Source organism: Rutilus rutilus (assembly GCF_951802725.1).
Source record: "Rutilus rutilus genome assembly, chromosome: 2".
Lineage (NCBI taxonomy): Eukaryota > Metazoa > Chordata > Actinopteri > Cypriniformes > Leuciscidae > Rutilus > Rutilus rutilus.
Genome location: NC_140210.1, coordinates 50,291,758 through 50,314,040, shown reverse-complemented (window position 1 = coordinate 50,314,040; position 22,283 = coordinate 50,291,758).

Sequence of the window (22,283 nt, the reverse complement as noted above, 5' to 3'; positions counted from 1 at the left end):
TTACGGTATCCATGTCATGAATGAAGGGGCAATATTAATTGTTGGGTATAACTGTTATTTGTTAGCCTTTTTGCTATGATTCTTGCTATGCTTAACAATAATTCGGTTTTAACTCAAACAAGATCTAATTTCACCATAATATTGTTCTTTGCAACAAAACGTACTCGGTTACTAACGTAACCTCGGTTCTCTCTAGAGAGAGGAACGAGTACTGTGTAGAATACGCTAGGGGAAAATCCTTTTCCACGAGAATACTGAAGCCAAAAAATTATCCTTAATTTTGTATTAATGTAAAACGCGTTGCGGCAGCATACAGACATAGGCGAGGCAGCTCGCGCGCCTATTGGCTGGTCTGCTGGCAACTGCTTAAGCCTATCGAGCGAGACCTAGAGTGACGTCAGACCCAATGAGCTTCGCGCCCTCTGCGTCACGTCCCGCCGAAACGGGCGTGGCTTAGGTCTATAAATACCGCTCGCAGGCATTATATCTCTGGTTTTTCATAGTCGAAGCAACCAGAGCGCGTGCAGGCACGGCAGGATACGCAGTACTCGTTCCTCTCTCTAGAGAGAACCGAGGTTACGTTAGTAACCGAGTACGTTCTCTTACGAGAGATTCTCTCGTACTGCGTAGAATACGCTAGGGGAACCTACTGTAAAACGCCGTGCGTGCTGGGATCTGATACTATAGACTCAAGGGCGACAGCCCGGAGTTCATACAGTACATAATCACCCAGGGGACTCACAGGGAATCCTGGAAGAGAGGGGGGGGGGGGTTAGCCACCGTCTTCCCTATGGCAGCATAGAGCAAGGATAGCAATACTCAATAGCTGCATAACTGACAGCGCCAGTTATGAAATTTGGCCATACTAGACCGACAGTAGTCTGGCCTGTAGTGCGGGAACCTCTAGGTTGTAAAACCTTATAAATGTAGACGGAGAGGCCCAGCCTGCCGCCATACAAATATCTTGCAACGCAATCCCACTTGACCATGCCCACGATGAAGCCATGCTTCTCGTGGAGTGCGCTTTGACACCCAACGGGCACTGCATGCCCTTGGTTGTGTAAGCTAGCGCTATTGCGTCCACTACCCATCTGGATAGGGTCTGTTTCGAAGCGGCTAGTCCCTTAGAACGCCCGCTGAACGAAACAAAGAGCTGCTCCGTCTGTCTGAAAACAGACGAGCGAGACACATAAGCTCTTAACGCCCTGACTGGGCAAAGGGAGCTTTCGTCCATATTTCCTTCAGTGACCGGCAGAGCAGACAGGGAGATGACCTGTGCTCTGAACGGTGTATTGAGGGATTTAGGAACATAACCGTGCTTAGGTTTGAGTATAACTCTAGAGTCATTCGGCCCAAACTCCATGCACGTCGCGCTTACTGAGAGCGCGTGTAAGTCCCCTGTGCGCTTCACAGAAGCGAGAGCCAGAAGAAACGCCGTCTTGAAAGACAGGTGTTTAAGATCAATCTTCTGCAAGGGCTCGAATGGATGACCTTTCATGGCTTCCAGTACCGTAGAAAGGTCCCATATAGGGACTGTGGGAGGTCTGGGAGGATTCAGTCTCTTAGCTCCCCTAAGGAAGCGAATGACTAAATCGTTCCTTTCAATAGACTGGCCAAGCGTGGTCGAAGAGAACACTGCTATGGCCGCTACATAGACTTTGAGCGTGGAAGGGGACCTGCCCTTATCCAACAGCTCCTGTAGGAAGGAGAGAACCTCCGTCACACCGCAATGCAGGGGTGACACACCACGAGCTGCGCACCAGCTGGAGAACACTGACCACTTTGAGGCATAGAGACGTCGCGTAGACGGAGCTCTGGCCTGTGTGATAGTGTTTAACACTCCCTGTGGGAGGTCAGCGGGTACCCGTTGATGGCCCACACATGGAGGGACCACAGCTCTGGGTGAGGATGCCAGATCGAGCCGTTGGCTTGAGAGAGGAGATCCCTCCTTAGAGGCACTGGCCACGGGGCGGTGCTTGCTAACTGCATCACAATTGGGAACCAAGGTTGGCTCGTCCAAAGTGGGGCTACAAGCAGCACTGAGCATCCTTCTTCCCTGACCCGTTCTATCACCTGAGTCAGGAGGGAGACGGGGGGGAAAGCGTAGAGAGGACGGCGAGGCCACTCGTGGGTCAGCGCGTCCTTGCTCTTCGAGAAAAATTCTGGACAGTGAGCGTTTTCTTGAGACGCGAACAGGTCTACTTCCGCTCTGCCGAATTTCTCCCACAGCAGCCGGACTGTCTGTGGGTGCAAAGACCATTCCCCTGTCGGAACCTGGTTCCTGGACAGTCTGTCTGGTCCTATATTTAGGAGCCCTGGCACGTGCGCTGCTCTCAGCGAGAGCAGGTTGCTGCGGGCCCATATCAGGAGGCGCCTGGTTAGCCTGTACAGAGTCAGAGACCTGAGGCCGCCCTGGCGATTTATGTAGGACACCACTGAGACGTTGTCTGAACGTATTAGCACGTGGTGTCCCTTTATGAGGGGACAAAAGCGCGTGAGCGCTTTGCTCACTGCCAACATTTCGAGGCAGTTGATATGTAAGAGCTTCTCCCGCTCTGACCATTGGCCAAAAAGCGGTCTGCCCTCGAGCAGCGCTCCCCATCCCGAGGTGGATGCGTCCGTGGACACCACCATCACTCTCGAGGAAGTCCCCAGGCTTACACCTGATTGGTACCAGTCTTTTGCCTTCCAAGGTTTCAAGGCTGCAATGCACGCTTGATTGACCTTGACGCGAAGGCGACCGGAGGCCCACGCTGTGCGTGGTACTCTCTTTCTGAGCCAGAACTGCAGTGGGCGCATGCGCAGAAGGCCCAACTGGAGAACTGAAGATGCTGAGGCCATCAGACCGAGCATCCTTTGAAATGTTTTGAGAGGGACTATCGCGCCGCAGCGGAACGAGCCGGCTGCGCGCCGAATGTCCAGTGTGCGCTGAGATGACAGGCGTGCTGTCATTAGCAGCGAGTTCAGCTCTATTCCCAGAAAAGATATAATCTGTCTGGGGAATAGCGAGCTCTTTTCCCAGTTCACTGTGAGACCGAGATTCTCGAGGTGATCGAGTAAAATGGTCCTGTGCTCTACGAGCTCTGAGTGAGATTGGGCTAGAATCAGCCAGTCGTCCAGATAGTTCAGCACTCGTATGCCCCGTAATCTGAGGGGTGCGAGCGCTGCGTCCATGCACTTCGTAAATGTACGGGGTGCCAGGGACAAGCCGAAAGGCAGGACTGTGTACTGATATGCCTGGCCCTCGAAGGCAAATCTCAAAAATTGCCTGTGACGTGACACTATCTGTATTTGAAAATACGCGTCTTTTAGATCTATTGACACAAACCAGTCCCCTTGGCGGACATGCGCGAGGATTTTTCTGGTTGTGAGCATCCTGAACTGGCGCTTCAGAAGCGTTCTGTTCAGCTGCCGCAGATCTAGTATGGGTCTGAGACCCCCGTCTTTCTTGGGCACTAGGAAGTATCTGCTGTAAAGCCTTCGCTTTGAGCTTGAGATAGGGGTTCTATAGCCCCTTTGCTCAACAGTTTCAGAATCTCGGCTCGAAGTAGATGAACTACTTCTGATTCTACCGTGGTCTCGACGCGTGCCATGAAGCGGCGAGGGCGTCGGCGAAACTGCAGCGAATAGCCTTCTTTTATGATGTTCAGCACCCATTTCGAAACCCCGGGAAGCTTTTCCCACACAGGTACGCGAGTAGCTAGGGGCTGGATGCGAAGCACGCTCTGATCGGCTCGCGATACAGCGGCTTTTGTGTGCTGCGACATAAACGTCGCGCTCATGACATCTGAGGCATCCTCTGCAGTGTCTAGCTGAGAGGGGGAGGGCTGGGCTAGTTTCATGTCTGTGTGTGGGCGTGGGCGCAGAACAGCGGGCACATACACCACCTTTACAGCATTGCTTGCGTGAGCAGAGCATATGCGTACTGGTCCTGTATTTACAGGGACCGAGAGACATGTGGGAAGTAGCGTTTGTGGGCACTGGGTAGTGGGCACGCATGCTACATTTGAAGCGCAATCGATCTGAGTCGATTTTATGTGCGCGAGCCCTGTGTGAAGGGCTGTGCTTGTGTGTAGGAATGGGCACTGAGTAGTGGGCATTTTTTCTACACATAAAACACCTTCGGCCGTGGCCGGGACACCAGAAAATGCACTCTTTAAGGGATTTATCTGGGTAGCCGTAAAAACGGCTTTTGTGTGCAGGCAAGCGGGCAATGGAACCGGCTTGTTGCCTGCTAAATACGCTGGACCAGTCACATTTCCTGGAACTGGACGAGCGGCAAGCTTTGGTGGAAGTCCGGCCACAGCGGGACTTGGACACCGTCGCTTTCCTAGGCGTGCTAGGACGATTTCGGGGCCTCTGGCTTCAACGCAATCTTTTGCCGCGGGCCACGCGGGGCGGGGCGGCGACCGGATGAGCGAGAGCGCGGTCTCGAGCTCTGGGTTTGGCGGCGTTGTGAAGAGGAGGCGGTGGGCGGAGGCTTAGGCTGTGAGCTCTGAGCAGACGGTTTCGCACGGCCTGCTGCAGAACTAGAGCGCTTCGGGAAGTGCTTCATGGCCTGGGTCGCTTTCTGCACCTCAGCGAACCTATCGGCGAAATCTTTGACCGAGGTTCCGAAGAGGCCGGTAGGGGAAAGCGGTGCGTTCAGACTCAGTCATGTCTGAGAGCGTCAGCCACAGATGTCTCTCAGACACGGTGAGAGAGGCCATGCTCCGTCCAATGGCCTGTGCTGCTGACTTGGTGGCGCGAAGAGCGAGGTCTGTAGCGCTCCTCAAGTCCGGCACGCAGATTGCGTCAGGTCCTCTCTCATCCAGCTTACGGAGGAGATCGGCCTGGTATATCTGAAGCGTGGCCATGGTGTGCAACGCTGACGCGGCCTGCCCGGCGGCGGAGCAGGGCTGACGTCGTGCGGCAGGCTTTTGAGGGCAGCGCCATCTTAGCACGCCGTCCAGCGGTGGGCGGGCATAAGTGCGCTGCAATAGCCTCTTCGACCGGCGGCAGGGAGTGGTAGCCTCTGTTCTTTGCGTCGTCAACAGCGGAGAACGCCAAAGAGACAGAGGATCGTGTCCTGGCCGAAAAAGGGGAGCCCCAAGACTTAGTGACTTCTTCATGAAGCTCAGGAAGAAAAGGCGCTGGCTTGGATGCAGGTGAAACGCGCTCCCCAGGCAGGAAGTAGCCGTCCAGCCGGTTGTGAGCAGGCTGCTCAGGCGTAATCCACTCGAGGCCGAGGCTCGCCGTGGCCTGAGTGAGTACGCGCATGAGCTCCGCCTCAATGCTCGCTCTCCTACCCGAAGAAGCACGGGCAGGGGGGGCGGGATCCTCAGAGCTCGCCCAATCCTCACTGCCTGATGCTATGAGAGAGCAGGAATCCCCCTCTCGCAGCAGCGCGTCGATCTCATCAGCGTCCTTGACAGAAGCGGCGGCAGACCGCGGCCGCTGTCCGTCCGTAAGTGAAGCTGATGAAACCGGAGAAGCAGGCAGGCGCACCGGCGAGCTTTGACGGCTGAGAGAGGGCTCCGGGATTCGCTGAGCGCGGCGCTTTTTACGGCGCGGCACAACAGCAGGTGTGGGCGCAGTCTCGCTGAACAGTGCCAAGCGAGTCCTCAGAGTCGCTAATGGCAACAGCTCGCAGTGATGGCAGCCGCCATCAGCGAGCGCGAGAGCTGCGTGTTCTTGACCCAGGCAGGAAGCGCAGATGACATGGCGGTCCCCGTCGCTGAGTGTGGCTTTGCACGAGCCGCAAGAAGGCATCTTGAAAAAGACGCAGCTCTTTTAGATGGTGTGAGTCGCGCCGGCGAACACACACACACAGTGCAAGAAAGGATATGGGCGCTGGATAGCGCAGCAGGAAGGCGATGAAGGCGGCGCGGCCAGCAGCTTCGTCGACTCGTCCCGCTGAAGTGCTTCTTCAACAGCGCGGCTTCTTCTCGGATCCAGCGATGTGAGTTGCTTCGCTGAAGGATGAAAAATCAGAGATATAATGCCTGCGAGCGGTATTTATAGACCTAAGCCACGCCCGTTTCGGCGGGACGTGACGCAGAGGGCGCGAAGCGCCCTCATTGGGTCTGACGTCACTCTAGGTCTCGCTCGATAGGCTTAAGCAGTTGCCAGCAGACCAGCCAATAGGCGCGCGAGCTGCCTCGCCTATGTCTGTATGCTGCCGCAACGCGTTTTACATTAATACAAAATTAAGGATAATTTTTTTGGCTTCAGTATTCTCGTGGAAAAGGATTTTCCCCTAGCGTATTCTACGCAGTACGAGATAATCTCTTGTAAGAGAACTGTGACAAGTTCAGTTATTACACTGCAAAAAATGCTTTTCTTACTTAGTATTTTTGTCTTGTTTCCTGTCCAAATATCAAATATTTCTTAAATAAAGATGCATAACGTTATTTTACTAAAGTAGTAAAAAGGGGTGGTGGTATTGGGGGCGCTCGAAGGGGGTCTCGCCCAGGGTGTAATTCAATGTAGAACCGCCACTGCTTATAACAACTAATGTAGACAATTTTATAATTATGAAATTGTGTATTTCCATGTTTAATTATGTGATATACTCTAATTATGCATACCGCTATAAATATACTAGTTATGGTGACTTTCTGCTATCCTTCCTTGATTCATCCAGACCAAGTCTACATTCCACTACCAGATCACTGTGGTAGTGAAGAATTGGGTGATCAAATGAGACCTGCTCACTAAATATATGATTCTGAAAAAGAGACCTTATTTACCACTCGCACTTTTGACTTTTGAGTTTCACACTTTTGAGTACATCATGTCTTGTTATTTTGTGTTCTTGTGTTCATCCAATAACTTTTTTCTCATCTTACAATAACCACAAATACAAGCAAACCCAGCCAAGAGGGTCATGTGACACCCTATCTGTTGCAGCATCCACGCATTCTGCCATGATTTTATTTTAAACTGGACATTTGTATTGATGATGCAGAAAGTGCCTGAATCTGATGTTTCTGTTCCTCTCTGACCACTTCAGTCTGATAAACCTGCTCTCTGCTGCGCTCTGCTGGACTGGAGCAAATATAGCCATAGTGCAACAAACAGATACACAAGAATGAAATATGAAATAAAAACAAAAATACAGTTTACTATAATAATAATGGCTATTGACCATTTTATTAAAAGTGAAAGCAATACAACTCAAAAGCAGTTTCATAGACACTCAATATCAGATGAATAGTCATGAACACATTAGAAATTTGGTGTCCCAGCACTCTAAAAATGCTATGTTGACTTTAATTTCCTTTTTTATGTCAACAGGTTCCACATAACTAGGTTACGTTGGATTTATGTAACATTATTTATTTCAATTAACTTAAGTTAATTACATAAGGTTAATCCAATGCCATTTAATTGAATGGTTAACAGTCTTAATTTTGTGTAGAACAATTAAGTTAAGTTCAATTATCCTAAAATTAATATTTTTACATTCAACCAAAACAAAAAAATTCCTTAAATGAGCTCTCCTGGGAGTTTATTTGGCTCCAGACTCAACAGTGTTAAAGTTAATGAGCTAATTAAGTGATTCATTGAGTGATGATTGAGCATTATTGAAGACACCTGATGATAACGAGCAGAATCACTGAAGGAGAAAATCTCATTTTTAAGACACCATTATGGTGATCAGTGTTTGCTTTAGTTGGGCTCTTGACCCTTACATGTTTAACTTTAGATTTAGTTTGGCTGTTGTATCTTAATTAAAACTCTCAGATGAACAAAGAGAAAAGTTGATCAGGTGGTGTTGGTTATGTTTATACATAATCATAATTAGACCTGACTCACTGAACTCATTTAGAGTCTAATCTCTGATTTAAATGTATATTGTTGATTACAGTGTTTCTACAGCATACGATCCAGAATTTTCTAAATAATCTAAAGGGTTTCTTAAAAAAAATATTTTAGGCACACACAGACATCAATAATCAGTGTATGAATCTTAACAATGGTGACAAACAGAATATTCAGTTAGGGAAAGGAAATTACTAAGACAATTCAGATCATAATTTATGTAAGATTAATTTGTAATTATAGTGATTCGTCAATTTAGCTCAAAGGAATTATTAATTAATTTATAGGGAATTCGAAAGAATCACTTATTACAACCGGGTAAATGACTCGTTCGCGGTTCATTTGAACTGGCTGTAACTATCAGCTCTGCAACGGATATAAATATTCAAACTATAGTGAAAAACTATAGTTAGCAAGGTAACTTAGATCAGCAGTTTAAGACATTAAATTCGTAAGCACATAACACAAGTAACACTTATCTTTAAAATACAAACCAGACTTTATTGATTATTCTAACACATAAAACTAATATCTAACACAAACACACGCACACACATTCATACGAGTTGCAGAAAGAAAGAGAGAGTGAGGAAAGAATTAGTTTTAAGAGTGAGATGATGAAATCCCAAGTTTCTATAAGCACTTATAAGACATAACCTGAATGAACCATCACTCAGTAATTTAACCCTTCTATCGTTTCTTAGGCGGGTAACTAAATATTTATCATCAATACACCAGTTCAGCTTAAGAGTCTGGAGGCTACTTGCTTGTCTTTGCATTCCTTTTCGGGATTCCCTTCGTTGCGTAAAAGGTTTTTTTTCCGGCGTTCAGCCCCGACAAAACGTTGCACAACGTTTTTTAAACAGAAAAGTTTTTTAGTGCGGTTGAACACACTGTTCTGATGACACAAGAGTTGCAACTATGGCAGCTGAGAAGGCTCATTCTTTGTGTTCTTTGTGAAGAATTTTCGGAACTTGATGAAGTTGGTATAAATATGTGTTTAATACTACAAAATATGCCCGATGTTACAGTTACTGCACTTGCCGCCCAGAACAAAAGAGAACATCCCAATCGAGTGAAGGGATTGCTGAAACTGAAATGGAAGCACACATCTTACCTAATTCAGACTAAAACACATCTATTTAGCCTCACATACTGACTTTATTTGTAGTTCATACTGTTTTAATACCCTGTATTTTCTTTCTCATTTTTAGGAAAAGCACTTAATTACCATTGTTTATTTCTATACCAAATGTCATACACTTGCAATGAAGCTAAAAATATAAACAACTACATCATTATGTTGATATCCTATATTTTTACAATAAAACTTACGACAAACATGTCTTCTAATATCCTCAGTTGTTGCGTATACCGAGCTGCATCGAACACATTTGTAAATTACTTTCCTTGAACCCATTGTGCGAGTTCACTTTAATACCGCGTGCTTTATATACATGTTGCTGCTGATTGGACTGCAGTTCTGACACACCCACCAAACAAGAGAAAACGTATCTCAAACCCCGTTGCACACCGGTGCACGCCGTTTCCAGGAAACATGACGTTCAACCCGGAAACCGTAGCAAAACGTTGCGCACCGTTTTGAACTTGAACGTGCCCCAGGTGTCTTCAGTAACGGTAAATCATCACTCAATCAATCACTTAATGAGCTCATTAACTTTAACACTCTTGAGTCTGGAGCCAAATAAACTCCCAGGATAATTGGACTTAATTAACTTAATTGTTCTAGACAAAATTAAGACCATTCAACTAAATGGCATTGGATTAACCTTATGTAATTATCTTAAGTTAATTGAAATAATGTTACATAAATCCAACGTAACCTAGTTACGTGGAACATGTTGACGTAAAAAAAGTTAATTAAAGCCAACATAGCATTTTTTAGTGTGAGATCACCCTCATTCACATCGTGAGAAACTGGATGTTTTGAGTTTATTATAGCACTGAGAAAATAATTTACAATTTCCTTCTAACAAATTTATATTAAGATCAGATGACAATTTTTTAAAAGACAGAAACCTCAATCAGAAATTATACATTCACAATAAGAATGATTCATAGATCATCAATCATAGGAGCAAAAGCATAACAAAACTGGATGAAACTTATTTCTCACAAATCCATTTCCTCATATGAGAGCATTGCAGATCATTCCAGTTGTTCACAGGATCTTTTGTAGGATCCAGTTCAATGCAGTCCTCATTTCCAATGTTATTCGGCTCACCTTTGTACCAAAACCTGATTAAAGTGTGTCAGATTTTCAGTTATTCACGAACCCCAGATGTTCAATGAAATTTGTTATCCATTCAGACAACAATACATGAGGAGCTTAACAAGCTATTCATCTTAAAAGAGCCAACAATATTCACAGCACCACCAGGGAACAATCTCATAACTTTGGCAAATGTTCTGTCAAGCTTCTCTCAAAGTTATGAACAAACATTCTTCCAGTAACGTTAATAGGGTGTTTCTTCAACATTATCTGGTCATTATTAATGCTCTCAAAAGGTTTGCACTAAAACATTACATATACATTATTTGTAGGTTCTTTAAATGTCGCCATAATGTTGGGAGAAAACGTTCTTAGAACAACATTCTTAGAACATCTTTTAAACATTAGAATGACAACGAACTTCAGATGAATAAGGTTGTTTCGCTCCTTTAAAAAGAACATTCTTGGAACGTGGGAAAGTTTTTTTGTTCCTAACTTTTCTCTTAAATGTATGTAAAGTTTTGCAAGTGTGAGAATTAAACACTTTCAAAACAATGCTCATGAAATCGCCACATATTCTCGTTAGTATTTGATGAATGTTCTCATAATTTTGGCAGAAAACATTCTTTGAAAAAAATTCTTTGAAAAACATTCTTCGAATGTCCTTTAAATATTAAGAATCAATAAATTTCTGGCTTAAAGCTTCACAGTAAAATCCACAGTAAAAATGTTTAATTAAAGGGATGGTTCGGAGTAAAATCAACCTAGGGTCCTTTGCACCATGACATCGAGCCAAATACCCCGCCTTTTTCCCTTGGTTGAACATTATTAAAGTTAGAGCTTATTTAGAGATATCAGCTGAATGGCTTAGTGCAGGCGCTATTGGCTCCAATTTGTAACTCGTAAATTACCTCACGAATAATGCCCAGAATGGTACCAAACTTCTACAGTAGTACAAATAGGTTCTGTACTCATAAAACGAGGCATTGGAAAGATTTAAGTACATCAGGAGATTATTTAATACAAATTAAGTTGAAATAATGTTTCAGGAACATCATAACCAAAAAAAAAAAAGAACGTTCGGAAAACGTTCTTACCCAGTGGGCATTTGATGTCAATTTAACATCAATATGACATCAAATTGATGTCAAAATTAGGTCACGAAATAGGTCAAAAATGAAAGTCATATTGACGTCAAAGTGTTGATGTCAATTTGACGTCAAGAGTTTGACCTCTATCAAGAGTTTGATAACAAGTCATTTTGCCAAACAAAAAGGTGAAACGCATGGCCGTACACTTATTACCAGCTTCACTTACACTAACCAGATTTACTTTATTTAATTTCCGGTTTAATGAAATCATATTTTGCATTTTAAAGTCACCATGATGGTGGTTAGCGTTTGCTTTAGTTGTGCTCTTGACCCTTGACTTCTTAATATTAAATTTTCTCTGGCTGCTATAATTGTGTGTTTAAAAAGCTCTGTTGTTGTAGCTAAAAAAGCCGTGAGAAAATGAGATCAGGTGATATTGGCTGTTTATTGATGAAGATGACGATGATATCATCATGTAAATGCCTGAAGCTCTGATCTTATTCAGTGTCTTATGTTCTGATTATATAGGACTTGCGGTTTCAAAACGGTTTTATTCATAACAGAAGTCATTTGATTCTACAGCATGTCTAGCAGTTTTGTTTATCAAATAATGTACTTGGTTTTTAAAAACTATTTAGTGCACAAAACCCTGTCATCTATGGCAGTGGTTCCCAAACCTGTCCTGAAGGACCCCCAACACTGCACGTTTTCTTTGTCTCCCTCATCAAACACACCCAACATTATGAAGCTGCAGACTCGGAGCCTGCATCTACAGTCCCGCACCCAGAGTCCCGCATTCTCAGACCCCTCATTTTTCGAGACAGCGCCTCCTGCTGTTCGGAAAATCGTATAACACCCTTACCCAAATGCCATTGAAAACAATAGGATGCAATACGGTCTCGTTTTATTTAAAGTTATCCAAATAAATATTTGTGTTCCCTGCTTAATGCATGTGCCAAAAAAACCTCATTGTGTTCTCTGACTAACAAATTACCCAGTAGTTATTTTTTGAGCGGGGGTGTAATTGAAAGAAAATTACTGATGGAAGGGATACAATTACTATGGAAGCTTGACTCCGCCACTGAATAATAAATAAATAATAATAATTGCGACTTTTTATCTCACAATTCTGATTTTTTTTCTCACAATTGCAATATATCAAGTCAGAGTTGTGACTTTTTCTCAGAATTGCGAGATATAAAGTCGCAATTCTGAGAAATAAAGTCGCAATTGCATATTGATATCTTCTGAAAAATATTATGTGATATTATACTGTATTGCTACAATGTTTTTTTTAAATTCAAATTCCAATTTTTCTTTCAGTTCAATAATGGTCTAATTAACATTATACCATTCTAACATTACAAAACCTGTTTTTTGATATTTTGAATGCAAAGCAAAACTCAAATAAGAATAGACAAAACACCAATAATAAACAATTCTGTACTTTATTTAACGATCACCTAAGCATCATCTTGCTGTAAACAGGACAAAGGAAAGAAAAAAGGAAAGAATTGTGTTAGTGACTTTACTTTTCGTCTTCAGTTGCATTAAAAAAAAAAACTCCTCATTTATAAGTCGCTTTGGATAAAAGCGTCTGCTAAATGAATAAATGTAAAATGTAAATGCATAAGGTAAAATAATTTCTGGTAGGCGAATGTTCCTTCTTTTTGCAATCGCTCTGTCAAATTCCTCGACTTCACTAAAATAAAAGATGAATGCCATTGTCAAAAATATTGTGTAATAATAAATTATTATATTTTTTCTGCAAATGCAAATTACAAGCATACCTAGGGTGATAAGTAGGGCCACGGAGGAAATGGCCGGCAACAACTTCATATCAGTTAAATTAATATTGATTCATTTTAATACTACGTTTTATAATAACTAATTTAAGTAGTCTACATAAATTATATAAAGTAAAATAATTACTCCGGCATTAATTAATTCAACTTAATAGTTTTAGGAAAAAAGGTCTGGTAATTAAAAAAAAAGGTAAAATGGTGAATCTGATTAAATAATTAATGATGACATTCTTTGATATTAACACACTTAATGTATTTAATTGGTCTACTTTAATGTCAACTAATTTTAATAAAATTTTTACAATGGCTTGTAAGTCCAAGGTTAAAGGCTAACGTAAGCTATCAAAATATTTTCTGGGAAAAAAGGCGAAAAAACATACATTAACGGCTCAAATTTTGTTACAAACTACTTTACAAATATTAAATGGACTATTCATATGTTGGTGTATCGATGAGCTATAAAGTAGTTTGATTAAAAAAGAAACCGAATGAGGTAGCCTATGATTCGCTAAATAAAATTGACGATACTCACGTTTCGGCTTAAGTTCTTCACATGTTTATCCGATCTAATTTGATAGGAGGCGCTGTCTCGAAAAACGAGGGGTCTGAGAATGCGGGACTCTGGGTGCGGGACTGTAGATGCAGCAGGCTCCGAGTCTGCAGCTTCATACTACTCAACACACCTGATTCAACTCATCAGCTCATTATCACATGGGTTAATGAGCTGATGAGTTGAATCAGGTGTGTTTGATGAGGGAGACAAAGAAAACGTGTAGTGTTGGGGGTCCTTCAGGACAGGTTTGGGAACCACTGATCTATGGCATTACTTAGACGCACACAGACATCAAGAAACAGTGTATGAATCTCAACAATGGTGACAATCCAACAAAATATCCAGATAATCAGATCAACTACAGGTGCATAATTTATTAAAGCTGCAATGCATGATGGGAGATTTTGGTGAGTTTTGATTGGTGGTACCCAGCATGCACTGCGGCATGAAGCATTTCATTGATTGTCACCATTGTTGAGAGTCATACACTGATTCTTGATGGCTAAGTAATAATGTAGAGGAAAATGTTTAATGCACTAAATGTTTTTAAAATCCATTATAGTCTTCGATAAACAAAATTGCTCTCATGCTGTAAAATGAAATAGGTTCTATTGTAATACGTCATAAAAACCATAAATTCTATATAATCAAAACATTTGACACTGAACACGATTAGGGAATCAGGCATTTACATGATGATATTATCGTCATCATCTATAAACAGCCAACATCCCCTGACCTTATCTGCTCATGACTATTTTGCCTATAACAAGTATAGCAGCCAAAGAACTTTTATATTAAAGAGTGAAGGGTCAAGAGCACAACTAAAGCAAACGCTAACCACCATCATGGTGACTTTAAAATACAAAATTTTAATGATTTCATAAAAATGGAAATTATATAAAGTAAATCTGGTTAGTTTTAAGTGAAGCTGGTAATAAGTGTACGGCCATGCGTTTCACCTTTTTGTTTGGCAAAATGACATCAGCAGAGGTCAAACTCTTGACGTCAAATTGACATCAACACTTTGACGTCAATATGACTTTCATTTTTGACCTATTTCTTGACCTAATTTTGACATCAAGGTGCCCGCTGGGTAGAACACAAAGTTGTTAGCTGGGACAACAGCAGAGTAGTTCAGAAGTTAAAGTGCAGAAAAGCAAGAGAGAGAAGAATGTATCCATACAATTCATTTATGGGAATTAAAAAAAAAAAAAATTATTGTGGTTGTTGTCGTGATTGTGTTTGTGGAAAAGCTGAGTCTAATTTATAAAGGTTGTGATAATGTCATTTTTGAATGAGAATTTAAAGGACTTAACAAATGAATCCGAAGTGTTTCTCTGTGAGTGTTTTATCACTTACCCTTGATTCAGTGTTGAATTATCCACCCATTTCATTCTGCCCTCAGTCTCAGAGTCTGACAAACCAATCCACACACTCTCCTTGACTAATGAAGTGATGTGCCTCTGTGTGAATACAAACAGGAGTAAGTGTGATTCCTCTCATTGACTAACAGTCACTCACACAAACTCACCTGCTTCTCTTCAGTGTTGATGATGATCAGATCAGCTCCTCGATCTCTGCAGAACTTCCTGCTCTCAGACCAGCTCTTCGACTCACAGGATATGAAAAATGTGTCATTTCCTTTCAATAAACAGGAAAGACGTTGCTCATTATTTGTGTTGAGTGCAAATAAACATATAAATCCATTTGCTATGAGGTGCCCCTAGGGACATTATTCAGAATTACCATGCATATACATGTACTTTTCCTCTCACATACACATATGAAACCAAATTCATTCGCATACTATAATGAAATGCTCACACACATACAAGTGAAATGCTCACACACATACAAGTGAAATGCTTTTACAAACACAACTGAAACGCTCTCATACATACAACTGAAAATATTATGCTCACACACACAACTGAAACGCTCACACACACACAACTGAAATGCTCTCATACATACAACTGAAAATATTACGCTCACACACACAACTGAAACACTCACACACACACAACTGAAATGCTCTCATACATACAACTGAAAATATTATGCTCACACACCAGGCCCGGATTGGCTAATCGGGAGCACCGGGAGAATTCCCGGTGGGCCGGTCTGTTTTATTGGCCAGGAGGGCCGGTGTCCAGTCATAGCGCAGCCCCACTATTTTTTTTATTATTATTTTCTCGCAGCCCAACAAAAAAAAATAAAGTCACTTTGTTAGAGATGTGCTAACAAAAAATAAGAGAAACAAAACGAGGATAATAGCCTATAGGCGCAAAGGCGGCGCTGAAAAGACCAGAATAATAAAACATCTCTAGAAACTGAAGCGGCCAAATAGCCTACGAGTCAGGGCCGTACCGACCATTGAGGTCTCCGAGGTCCGGACCTCGGTAATTTTTGCTGAGTGTATATGAACGTTGTGAAATAATTGCCTAATATTGACTCTAATTTGGTGCTGCAATGATTCGCATATCGCGACGATAACCGATCTCATCATCTGAGCTGCTTCAGCACTCAAACACCGCTCGTCGGCGGTCGAGATGACCGATCAAAGCAAGCGGGATTTATGTTCACAGAAGCGCGAGCCGCGTCCGCGCGCGAATCCCAACGCGACGCTTCACGAGATAAGGTGCAAGTGGTTAAACTAAACAGCTGTTTTACGATAGAAATTTTAAACGACCGACATAAATAATCACTTTGCAAAGACTGTATCAATCTAAGCTCAGCTTCAGGAAGGGGAGATTTACAGGTAAAGATAAAGAGACTGAGAGAAGAAGAACGAGAGATGGAGATGAGAGAGGAGAGCAGGTAGAGCAATAGCCTATTACATACTGTGCCAATAATGAGAATAACTTTATTACAATGGATTCCTATTTAACACAGATGTTCTTTGCCAATGACAGTGGAAAAATAATATGCCGCCGAACCCCCTAGCAAGATCACTTTTGGGACCTCTGTATTTATAAAACCCTGTTTACTGATATTGCACTGAATAGAAAATTATATTTTTGAAAAATACAATGAATTACAAGGCTGTACAGAACAGTGCATTATTGCAGACTTAAGGCTCAATCCCAGTTCACCCCTTGTCCCTTGACCCCTCCGTTTTGCGCGTTCCCGTGAAGGGGTAGGGTTGTCTCGATTCTCTTTTGGTTGGAGGGGCAGCACTAGGGGTAGGGGGAAGGGCCAGATAGCCCTTGAAAGATTGGACCTTATACTGAGGGTTTAATTACATTATTTTAGTCAGTCGGGAACTAAAGTGGGCCGGTCTAAGGCATGAAACTCCAGGGCTGAAAATGAGTCCCAATCCGGCCCTGTCACACACACAACTGAAACGCTCACACACAAACAACTGAAATGCTCTCATACATACAACTGAAAATATTACGCTCACACACACAACTGAAACACTCACACACACACAACTGAAACACTCACACACACACAACTGAAATGCTCACACACATACAAGTGAAATGCTTTTACAAACACAACTGAAACACTCACACACACACAACTGAAATGCTCTCATACACACAACTGAAACACTCACACAGACACAACTGAAACACTCACACACACACAACTGAAATGCTCACACACATACAAGTGAAATGCTTTTACAAACACAACTGAAACGCTCTCACTCACACAACTGAAATGCTCTCACTCACACAACTGAAATGCTCTCACACACACAATTGAAATGCTCACACACATACAAGTAGGGCTGGGCGATTTAAATCGCGATATTGTTATGCGCATCTCGTCAGTAAAGCCGGTTCCTTGATTTAGTAGTAAATCACCATCACCTGCTTTCAGATGGAGCGGCATTTAGGGCTGAGGAGATAATTAAGTGATTAATTTAGTGATGATTGAGCATTATTGAAGACACCTGATGTTAACAAGCAGAATCACTGAAGAAGAAAAGCACAAATTGTAAACCCGTTTTTGCTGTTTCGCCGACCGGATACGGTAAGAGTATAATCAGAGAATGTCTAATAAGGTTAGCTCCGCTAGTAGCTGGGGTTTATTGTTGTGATTGGTCGTAGTGTTATCCAATTGCGTGCAGCGAGATTTTCAAATGCACGCTTGGTGCCGCCCCTCGAGCTGAGTGATTTTCATTAGTCGACGCCAGACCATTAATCTTTTAGATTTAGGTCTGGATTTCCAGGCTACACTTACCTTTGATTCAGTGTTGAATTATCCACCCATTTCATGATCCCCTCAGTCTCAGAGTCAGACAAACCAATCCACACTTTCTCTTTGACTAATGAAGTTATGAACCTCTGTGTGAATAAAAACAGGAGTAAGTGTGATTAATTATCTCCTAATTATCTCATTAACTTTAACACTGCTTCAGCTACTTTCAAACTCTAATGCCTGGGACACATTAGACCATTTTCAAATCTTAACCGATTTTAAACTGTGGGAGAGTACAGACATAAGGGCAGTTTCAGTTATAATCCTCTGAATGCACACACTAGAAGATTCGTCCGGACCGTGAGACCACACACCTGTTGATTGTAGTAACATTAGGCTTGTTTGAGATGCAACTCACCTCACCTGAAATCCATCCGAGAGTAGGCGGCTGCAGTGAGGGGAGGAGTGAAAAAAAATATTTTTAGACAACAATCACATAACCCACAGAAAGATCCCACTGTCAGAGTTTGGGAATATTCATATATAATTTATACACATAAAAACATGATATCAGAGTTTTAAAATCAAACATTTTAAAAGAGACCTATACATCGTGGTCGTTTAAATCAATGAGCATTAAGCTGTGTCGTCAGCAAGTCGTTTCCCATCATGCTTTGATCAGCGCAGTCGGTGGAGAACAACTGCGCTTGACTGCAGAATTCGACATGGCAGCTTCGCCGTTGCAAAAGTTATGTAGGACACGTCAGCATGACATCAGAGCAAGACGGGCCACACTCACGGTGCATCTCACGGTGACCAGTTCTCTGCAGATTTTGCTCATCTCAAACAAGCCTATTTTCACAGTGAGACTCGTGAGATCAAATGTGACTTGAGAAGAATAAACGAATGGAGAACGATTGATGTCATCAGCTGCTACTCCTGGCTTGATTTGTGTTTTAGAGGAAGAAAAACAAAGGAGAAAAAAAATGATATGGGTGATCTACTTTCTCAATACTCTACTTTCGTGGCTGCCACGTCTCCTCTATAGAAGCACACAACATCCGGTTGGTGAAGCTCGCTCGCGGGTATCACGTCACAGGAGGACTGATCAAGAATCAGAAATATCAAACATGTTTCATATTTACGAAAAGGGATCATGCGAGCTCTGACGCAATTATGAGCAGTAAAATAATCGTACCCCGATCTCTTGGGGTGCAAATCTGGACCCCTTTACATGACAAAGATGTACAAACTCAAAATATTTGTAATTTTTGCATTTTATGATAAAAACAACAATAATGATAATCATATAAATCTGTAAGTAATCACTTAAATCAGAAGAAAAAAACATGAAAATCACAGAAATACATAAGACATTAACAACATACCAAAGGAAATAAATATAAAGTGATCATTATAATGAGAATTAATCATCATACTGCTTGGAACTTCCCCTCTTTACCTTTCCCTTGCCATGTTTAACCTGCTCTGCAATGGCTTTAGCAGCACCTGTTCCTCCTGTTAGAGCTGCTCCTCCTGCTATTAAAGGGATAGTTCACTTTGAAATTAATTTTTGGTATGTTTTAGCTTACCTCAAAGGCATCCAAGATGTAGGTGTCTTTTTTTCCGGAGTAGTTTCAATTTTGATATTTTTAGGTCAAACCGTTCTTGTCTGTCAGTCATATAATGCAGGTCTATGGTCACTGTCTCAAAACACAAGCACAGAGTCCAAATTAAAACAATTCCCCATCGTCCAAATTAAACAATTCCCCATCGTAAGTACACATTGATGGCTTAAGACACGAAACGAGCGGTTTGTGTGAGAAAACGAACAGTATTTATATCGTTTTTGTCCTCTTGTAAACACACACACCCAAATGATCAGAGGACGCGGGTGCTTCGGTCTGCGCAAGCGCCGGAAAGCGACGGAAAAGGTCAGAGGGCGCGGGCGCTTCGATCTGCGCAAGCGCCGGAAATTATCTCTCGCGCATGTACGTAGTGTGAAACACTACAGGTGGATTAGGGTAACATTTTTAAGTTATAGATATCACCATAAAACCTTTCCAGTTTTTCACTTACATAGAGACAGACATTTTTTGTATTACAAGTTTTCTGAAATGTCATGTTTACATATGCAAATGAGGCATACCAGTATAAATATATATATATAATTCGAGGGGCAGGCATACCAGTACGAGGTTCTCCCTTTCGGGCTAGCCCTGTCTCCTCGCGTCTTCACGAAGGTTGTCGAGGCAGCCCTTGTTCCTCTCGACGACTGGCTGATCCTAGCTCACTCTCGAGACAAGGTTTGCGAACACAGGGACCTAGTGCTCCGGCACCTAGCTTGTCTGGGCCTTCGGGTCAACTGGGAGAAGAGCAAACTCTGCTCCGTGCAGAGGATCTCTTTTCTCGGTATGGAAATCGACTCGGTCGCCATGTGCGCGCAGCTTACGAGCGAGTCACTGCTAAAATGACTCTAATTAAAATAATTAGGCTATTAATTAAAATAGCCCCACATCATCACATAGCCTTCACCATACCTAGAGATTGGCATGGGGTACTTTCCATAAGATCATCTCTCAATGCAAATCAAACTAGCTATTAGGCTAACTGAAATAAAACCATGCCAATCTCTAGGTATGGTGAAGGCTATGTGATGATGTGGGGCTATTTTAATTCCAAAGGCCAAGGGAACTTTATCAGGATGCATAGTATCCTAAAATTTTTTTTTTTTAAAAATACTTAAAAATAAAAATCTGCCTGCCTCTATGGGAATTTAACATAGGGGTGTACTCACTTATGCACCATGTATTTTAAGGAAGAACATTTATTTATTTACGATACATTATTCATTCACAAAGAAAATTGGTGTCCTTAAAGGTTGAATTTTTCCTAATATTTTAAATTAAGGCATTAAGTTCAATTTCCAAAATATGATTTTTTATTCCTCTTTTTAGTCAACTTTAGCATGGGTGTATTAACTTATGCATAGCACTGTATATATATATATATATATATATATATATATATATATATATATATATATATTACACACACACTGAATTAAAATCAGAATTTATTAAATCCTTTTCATTTTCACATTTTCCAACATTTCATTTTAAACTCAATGTCTAACTGTGACATATAAATTATTATCATCCGAGTAAATGTCATTTGCCTGAAAGTCCATTTCATGTCCTTTCATCTCGACGTCAGTTACTTCTATGCCTGCTTCTGATATTTTCTGAAGCACCTTCTCGGTTGAAAGTCCTGTAAGAACCATGAGTAGCCGTGCCGTGACTTCTTCTCCACCGATGACCAAAAGAAAGAAAGACCGCAAACTGGACATTCTTTTAAATTGAGATTCAAGCAGCCAATCAGGGCTGGCTCTACATACACTCTCAGAAAATAAAGTACATAATTGTACCTTTAGGGGTACAATGGCTCGTCACTGGGGCTGTACCCTCAAGGGTACAATATTGTACCTTAACCTTTAAAAGAAACGGTACATATATGTAACTTTTAATGCTTTTTGATCCTCAAAAAGTTACATATATGTACCTTGAGGTCCAACAGCAAAAACTCCCGTGTTAATTGAACTCTCCTGGGAGTTTATATGACTCCAGACTCAAGAGTGTTGAAGTTAATGATATAATTAAGTGATTCATTGAGTGATGATTGACCATTATTGAAGACACCTGATGTTAACAAGCAGAATCACGGAAGGAGAAAATTGAATTTTTTAAGAGACCGTTATGGAGATCAGTGTTTGCTTTAGTTGGGCTCTTGACCCTTAAATCATTAACTTTAGAATTTGTTTGGCTGTTGTATCTGGGTTATAACTGCCAGATGAACAAAGAGAATAGTTGATCAGGTGGTGTTGATTATGTTTTGACATAATCATAATTTAACCTGAATCACTGCCCTCATTTAGAATCTAATCTCAGGCTTAAATGTATGTTGTTGATTACGGCATCACTGTGATTCTACAGCAAAAGATTTTCAGCATTTTCAAAATAATCCAATAATTCTTAAAAGTTGTTCTGATCAAAAGACATTGAAAATTACTTTATGAAGAAACACTGACATCAATAATCAGCCTGTGAATCTCAACAATGGTGACAATAATAAAGCATGTTGCAGTGCATCCTGGGTGCCACCAATCAAAACTCATTCATGGCTCCCATCATGCATTGCGGTATGAATAAATTATTATCTGAATTGTCTTACTAATTTCCTTTCCCTAATTTAATATTCTGTTTGTCACCATTGTTGAGATTCATACACTGATTCTTGATGTCTGTGTGTGCCTAAAAGAAATATTTGTTTTATCAGAACAACTTTTAAGAAATCCTTTAGATTATTTCAAAAATTCTGGATCTTATGCTGTAGAATCAATGTGATGCTGTAATCAACAATATATATTTAAGTCAGAGATTAGACTTTATGACAAACAAACACTGATCACCATAACGGTGACTTACAATTACGGTTTTCTCCTTCAGTGATTCTGCTTGTTAACATCAGGTGTCTTCAATGTTGCCAATAAAAAATAAAGAGTTCTTAATTCATCTTTGACCTCTGTCTGTTATTCCGATATTTTTATTTTTTTAAATGTAAATTTTACTCATTTTAAA